General features: G+C 42.7%; 2 non-coding genes across 2 annotated transcripts; both read left to right on the forward strand.

Annotated features, from left to right (window-relative positions):
• Window positions 1–6,073: 6,073 nt before the first annotated feature.
• On the forward strand, window positions 6,074–6,158 carry TRNAM-CAU (transfer RNA methionine (anticodon CAU)). Its single transcript is given in 2 exon segments — window positions 6,074–6,111; window positions 6,123–6,158. It is a non-coding gene; the product is annotated as a tRNA-Met (tRNA).
• Window positions 6,159–6,865: 707 nt separating this feature from the next.
• TRNAM-CAU (transfer RNA methionine (anticodon CAU)) lies at window positions 6,866–6,950 on the forward strand. The gene is given in 2 exon segments: window positions 6,866–6,903; window positions 6,915–6,950. It is a non-coding gene; the product is annotated as a tRNA-Met (tRNA).
• The last annotated feature ends 323 nt before the right edge of the window (window positions 6,951–7,273 follow it).

The raw sequence follows: 7,273 nt of genomic DNA on the forward strand, positions 1-7,273 counted from the left end.
AAAGCCCACAAGGGGCTGAATTATGTAGACATTACCCTCGGCGGGAGGCCGACCCAAGCCTTGGTGGACACTGGGGCCACCCACAACTTCATTTTGATTGCGAAGGCAAAGCGACTCGGCTTGACCACCACCAAATAAACTGGGTGGGTCAAGGCTATCAACTCCGGGGCCAAAGCAGTAGAGGGCATGACCCGTGGAGTAGAACTCCGAGTTGGACCATGGAAAGGACCCATCAATCTATCTGTGGTTCCCTTGGATGATTTTCAGGTTGTTCTTAGAGTGGAGTTCCTCAAGCAGGCGGAAGCAGCACTTATGCCACACACCAACATTTTGCTTATTCTGGATGAACACTCCCCTTGCATGGTTCCTGTCTCATCAGCCTTGCAGATACTTGGGAAGCAGCTTTTAGCCTTAAAGTTGTACCAAGAAACCAGCAACCATGAAGACAGTGCTGCGTCAACAAGGAAGAACCCCTGTTAAGTACCTCACATCGACACTGGAACTGGTTGGGAAGTCGTCACCAAGAAGAAGTCACCCCCAAGACAGTTCCATTTCTAGCGCCAACGCCAATGCCAACGCCCAAGTCAACACTAGCAGCAACATTAGCTTCAACACCAACCACATCAGCAGAAGTCGACTTCGCAGCAGAAGCCGCAAGCGCCCGCAATTGGTGGGCTCAACAGAAGAAGACCCAAGGCCGTGTCAAACCTTGCCCACATCTACTACCACAACCACCGGGGAGAGCGAGTGCCACCCAAGCCATCTAGGGACCACATTCACATCATCCCTAAGGTTAGTTCTCGTAGTAGCCCTGTGAGTTACCCTTGGGGAAAATGCATGGGAATCCACACCTTAATAATCCAAAACATCATTTTGATCCTTACTTGGCCCAAACCTACCCCTTAGCCAAACTAAACCAGCCACTAACATACTTTGAGGCAGCCAGGAAAGGACTTAGCCATAGGAAACCCCAATAGAATGAGCCAACCCAACCATGCCACCAAAATATACACCTCGGCCTTGGATGACAGCCGGTTTGGGGAGCAGTAGAAGAATCCTCCTTCTGCAACAGTGACTCTAAGGGACCAGCCGAAGCCGATCTCCGAGGACGTAGATCGAATTGAGTGGGGGAGAATGTCACAGGTGACTCCTTCGCCGCGCCATCAAGCACCTACAGTGAGCCATCAGAGTGCCAACCGCGTGCTTTCATGGTGTCAACATGTGTGTCATGGGTGGGCTTTGCTTGTATTTTGTAAGGGGGACCGCCAATGGCGTTATTGTAATTACTTAGTATATTTTTCCGTCCTTTTGATGTTTCCTTTTGTCACTCCCCCCAAAGCTTAACGTACTCTTTGAGGGGAGGTAGGTAGTCGAGTGAGCTCATAAGCGTGTAAAGGTTAAGCACGAGATCCCCTCGACACTGTACTGTGTGCTTGTGCTTACCACTGATTGATGCAATACAAATAGCCTTTTGCTAATTCGTGTGCCATCTTGTTGCCTTTTTGTGTGTGTTTGCTTTGTTTCGTAGGTTTACTCGCCCATTTCGAGTGCCGCACGAGGCCCCAACGAATACCCCCGTGACAGTTGGTCATTGTGTATCGCCGTTGGACGCCGTAGGTTGTGGTTGCCGCAAGTGGTCAGTTGGGTGTGAGGGCTGAGAGGAGGGACAGTTAGAACAAAAATGGGGGTCGCTCTAACCCTAAGCATTCGTAATCGTAAGATTTGGGGTCAGGGATATGGGAGTCATTTTATTTTTTGTTTTTTTTTTTATTTTATTTAAATCGACAAAAATAAAAAATGATAACCCGCGAACCGCTGCCTGGGTCGAACGGTTTAACGATTCGATCGCCCGAGTCAACGTTTTTTGACTTTTTCAATGGTTTTTAAGGAATTGCTGGTTTATAGTATAACCAGACCCGGGGGCTGACCGGTTACCAGTTTTTCCGGTCCGACCATCCGGTCCGGTCCAGTTTTGTAAACATTAGGCTTAGGCCTAAGATTTTGCCTTGCATGTATACTATAATGATGTTACTGCATCAAGGACGGTCTAGCTATTTTGCTGTATGAAAATAGGGCTTGGGCTACAATCATGCAGTGGCCTAGGCTACACGGGATGATCAAACAGCATCTTAAAATAGTTAAGCTCCACACTACATGGATGAACTTGATTGGGTTTCGTTCTAGCCAAACTCTTAAAAGTCCCAAGAATCTCACAGTGGTTGGTGGCATTATTTCTCTCGGCATCCTCATCTCGAAGCCCTTGCCACGATGTCAAATTAACGCCTTATTCCTATCACTTTAGGTTGCGTTTGCTGTAGGTGTAAATTCAGTTTTACACCGATGAAAAATGTAACCCCGGTTTAGTGATTGATGGAAAAAGAAACCGGAGTGTTTTGGAATTTTTATTTCATATGATTTGGTTGTTACAGTGTAAAAGTGAAAGGTTTTCTGCTCATTATGCTGTGAAACTCTCCTTTGACCCCAGTTGGATTCAGAAGATAATATCGTGCTATTCTTTGGAACCCAACATCAGATGGCGGTTGCAAAGACTGACATCAGCTTTAACCTTTCCTTGATCTGTATGGGCTCTGACGCCAGAACCCAAGGTGGATGAAATCGGGAAGCATGGTTGGAGGAGATAGGAGTGCAGCGGTGGTCAGTCTAGAAAATGGGAAATCTGCAACTGGTCTACATCGAAGAAGGGGTTGTGAGGGTGGTGCCTGAAGGCAGCAAGAGGTTCATGCAGGTCATGAATGGAGACCTGGTTCAGTACCCTAAATAGTTTGAGAGGCTGATCATCGGCCAAGCCGATGGAATGTTTGTTTCGACCTCGACTACGACGTCCTTGAGGGTTAGCAATGGGGCGCCTTCCGTGAGATCCTGAAGAGTGCAAATGTGGTCTATCTCAGTAACGATTATACAGGCGCTGACTTGTTTAATGGTGGCGGCACAACCCTTGCCAACATCTCCATACTTGCAGATAACTGCTACCTTGCCGACAATCATCACGGAACAGAGCAGTTAGATAGGGAAAGAATGGAACAATTAACCACAAATTAGGATTATTACAACCAATCTTTTATATTATTATGATTTGATATTAAAGCCAGAAACTCAGATCTAGCAGATTTTGAAATGGCCATATCTTGAACTCAGGTCACCTAGTTAAAGTTAAACAGACAGATCTTGGAGATCTATAAGATTATTCGATCAAAACGAAGCTTGTTTTTATAGAGAGGAGATGTTGGACGGAGGAGACGTTGCAGGAGAGAGGAGTGAAATTTGTTCTTTTGGTTGTTGGACGGAGAAGGGAAAGTTTACATCGATTTTATCAAGGTAAATTTTCCACTGATTTTTTATGGGAACATTGATAAGAATGAAATTTTACAACAATTTATGAGGTATATTAACACTAAACACCTCTACCAAACGCATGCAAAACTGGATCGGGGTGTAAAGTTCCCCGGTTCTCATTTACACCTCAAGCAAACATGGCCTTATTTAAAAAAGGGTAAATTTTTTAAACTACCCTTATGATTTAGCTAATTGACTAAGTGTACCCTTATTGTTTGAAAATTGACTAACACTACTTTTATTGTTTCTGACAATTAACTAACTCTACTCCTGTTGTTAACGTCCGTTAACAGAAAGGCGAAAAAGACTATTTTACCCTTTATTCTTTTTCAAAATTTCAAAATGAAATAGAGAAAAGGGAAAAGAAATCTTGTTTTTTCGATGACTTCTTTAGCGTTCAAATAGAAAAATTGATGAGGTCAAAGTATTCGTGACAACAAAAAACTAGAAAATAGAGTAAAAGAATTTTCGAATTTTTGTTCCAGTGTTCGGTTTAAAATTTAAGGTAGAAGTTCGATTCTTGAAAATTTCACTTATGATTTTAAATAGAGAGCAAAATCTTGAAATCCTTGTGTTGTAACAGGAAAATTTGGATTAACACTCTAGGAAATAGACGTCTTGAGAGATGGGATCATTCAAGGGTCACGTTTTGCCAGGGATGTTGTTTCTTCTAGTTGGGATTTGGCACATATGGAGCTCGATGGTGAGGTACGTAAAAAACCCAAAAGGGTTTAGGGTTAAGGTTTGGAACCCTGTACCGGGATTCAACGGGAGGCTCAAGTACAGAGAGCTTTATGTGGTTGCAATCGGAGCTTTCATCGACATGTGCATCGAGCTCTTGTACTTGACCCACCTCAAGTTCTTTGTTAATTGCGTCTTGAGAGAGACAAAGGCGGAGGTGAAGACACAGCTGCACACAACGGTGAACCAGTGGCACCCCCTTCTCGCTCCGGTGGTGGCGATGAGCCCTCTTCGAATGAAAATAGAGGGGCGGAGGGGAAAGAGAGACGAGAGGTTGAGAATGGAGAGAGAGACCAGAGAGAGACAGAGGTGGAGGTGAAGACGCAGTTGCACACAGCGGCGAACCAGCGGCACCCCCTTCTTGCTCCAGCGGCAACGATGAGTCTTCTTCGAACGAAAACAGAGGGGCGGAGGGGAGAGAGAGATGAGAGGTTGAGAATGGAGAGAGAGACAGAGGCGGAGGTGAAGACATAGCTGCACACAACGGCGAACTAGCGGCACCCCCTTCTCGCTTCGATGGCGACGATGAGCCCTCTTTGAACGAAAGCAAAGGAGTAGAGGGGAGAGAGAGACGAGAGGTTGAGAATGGAGAGAGAGACCAGAGAGAGATAGGGAGAGGGGGATGTCTTAGAAGAGAGAGAGTGGGGGCTCAGGGTACAAGGGCAATATTGGATTTTAAAAAAATTGTATAGGTCACGTGGGATCACATGTGCATAGATTGTGATGGAACATTAACGGACATTAAGAACAGGGGTAGAGTTAGTCAATTATCAGAAACAATAAGGGTAGTGTTAGTCAATTTTCGAATAGTAAGGATACACTTAATCAATTAGCTAAACCATAAGGGTAGTTTAAGAAATTTACCCTTTAAAAAATTAAGGTATCTCGATGTTTATCCTAGCCCGATCCAATAGCTTTGTGTGGCTTAAGCTGCATTTAACATTCCTTGTTTTAAGGACTTATTTTTAACAGAAAGGAGATAAGTCCTTGTAAGGACTGCCAAATGCGGCCTTTGCGTGTAGTCTCAAGCCAATCAGGTGATATCATGTCTTTCCGGCACGATAGAATTTTCCATTTATAACATATATTTTATGTTTAAGTTTGTAGGTCCGAAAATCTGGTCCTGTCTGATCCCTATAAAACCAGACCAGGGTTCTTTTGGTTATGCTCTTTATATTAGGTGCTAGTAGGAGCGCTTGAATCGCAAAACAGGTTAGAAAGTAAAATCTTGTGTGAAATCCATGTTTACATTTAGTACTGCTATTTATTCAAGTCATCCATAGCGCACAAGGCCCAGGATGCGCATTTGTCACATGTCCAGATTGTCCTTGACTGATGGAAAGTCTGGATTGGGTGTGTTGCATGTCCATGTGGCAAAAACAGGGTTAGTCCAACAAAAGGGAGAATTCAAATTGACAGAGGGAAACCATTTTCCATAAAAATACGGGAGATCACACATATTTGCCACATGGACAAACAGGGTTAATAAATAGTGATGAGCGAGGGCAATGCTAGCAACTAGCATCAGAGGTCTTATTTAGCACGCGAGTTCGAATCAGCCCCCCCACAAGATAGTTTTCTTCAACATCTTACACATCTTCGCCGTCCATGTATGAGAAACATTTACTAACGATAATATCAGAAATGATGAGACATTATAGGAAGACACGGGATGTGATATGAAACGTTGTGAGAAACTATCTTATGGGGGCCTGATTTTAACTCGCAGCATGAAACATCAAACATGTACTGATTGGGGTTTTTGCCAAAGTACAACGGGTGATGGGGGTACTCTGCCCTGTCCTTTTGTTTTCATCGTGTGTGTTTCCTTTCTCTGGTTATCATTTGACTTTCCTTGATTCATTTTCTTCTTTGTATGCCTTCACTCTTCCACTGAGGTTTCGAATCTCTCTACAAGTCCACATTCATTTCTCTGTTTTGGGCTCTTTCTTTGTGTCAGAGGATTAGTTCTCATGGTGGGGTGGTGGCGCAGTTGGCTAGCGCGTAGGTCTCATAGCTTCTGGGTTATCCTGAGGTCGAGAGTTCGAGCCTCTCTCACCCCATTTTTGCATTCTTTTTCATGTTCGGTTTTAAATAAATCGGTTAATTTGATTAGTAGAAATATAAATGTATGTTATATTTTTATATTAATAATTATTATTAAAATATATCAATATTTTATAATTAAAAATATAGATTATATATTATTTATTAGTATTAATATAAATAGTAATATTAATATTTATAATTAAAACATAAATATATGTATTTATTTTTATTAATTCATATTTTGGTTCGGTTCGATTGATTTTTTTTTTTCAAACTGAACCAAAAATCGAAAACCAATAATTCTAAAATCATAAAACCAAATTGAATCGAAAGTGAAACTAACCAAACTGAATTGGTTTTGATTCAGTTCGATTTTCGATTTAGTAACCGAATTTAAACACCCCTACTCTCACCTCACTTGTACTGATTTTTTCCAGTTTTTTCTTCTTTTCATGCCTCCACTCTTCCATAAGGTCTCGAATCCTTCCATATTCCTTTCTCCTATTTTGGGCCTACCGTCCTTGGAGGGATATCTTCATGGCGTTGTGGTGTCCGTCATTGGCTATCGTATAGGCCTTATAGCTTTTATCTTGATGTCGTGAGTTTGAACCTCTCTTGTTTCATTTGTATTGAATTTTTTTCATTCATGCCTTTAGTTTTGCTGTCTTCCGTGGTGGTCTTTTAGGGTATTACCGTATTTGTACATGATTGATATCACAGTGGGGTGGTGGCGCAGTTGGCTAGCGCGTAGGTCTCATAGCTTCTGAGTGATCCTGAGGTCGAGAGTTCGAGCCTCTCTCACCCCAGCTATTTTTGAGAAATAGCTATCATGTTTTAATAAAAAAATTGCCATTTTTTAGGCAAAAGGGAAGCTCAGTTAATTCATTGAGTATGGGAAGATACATGGCTCATTAATTCAATTCACAGGGTAGAGAGTGAATAGGAAATTCCGAGTGATTCTATTAGAGTAGTGGTATCAGAAAATACTAGGATACTATCTTTATTTACTGCTGCAGCTGCTCGGAGTCCCACTAAAATTGCTCGGATTTCAGCATCATAGCTGTGTTGATGGCCCAGCATCGGCTCCCTTCTGTGAAGACAGTGCTGATACTGGGAAGTTGGAGGATGA

The sequence above is a fragment of the Nelumbo nucifera genome, chromosome 6 (genome assembly GCF_055504915.1).
Source record: "Nelumbo nucifera cultivar China Antique chromosome 6, China Antique-T2T, whole genome shotgun sequence".
NCBI classification, from domain to species: domain Eukaryota; kingdom Viridiplantae; phylum Streptophyta; class Magnoliopsida; order Proteales; family Nelumbonaceae; genus Nelumbo; species Nelumbo nucifera.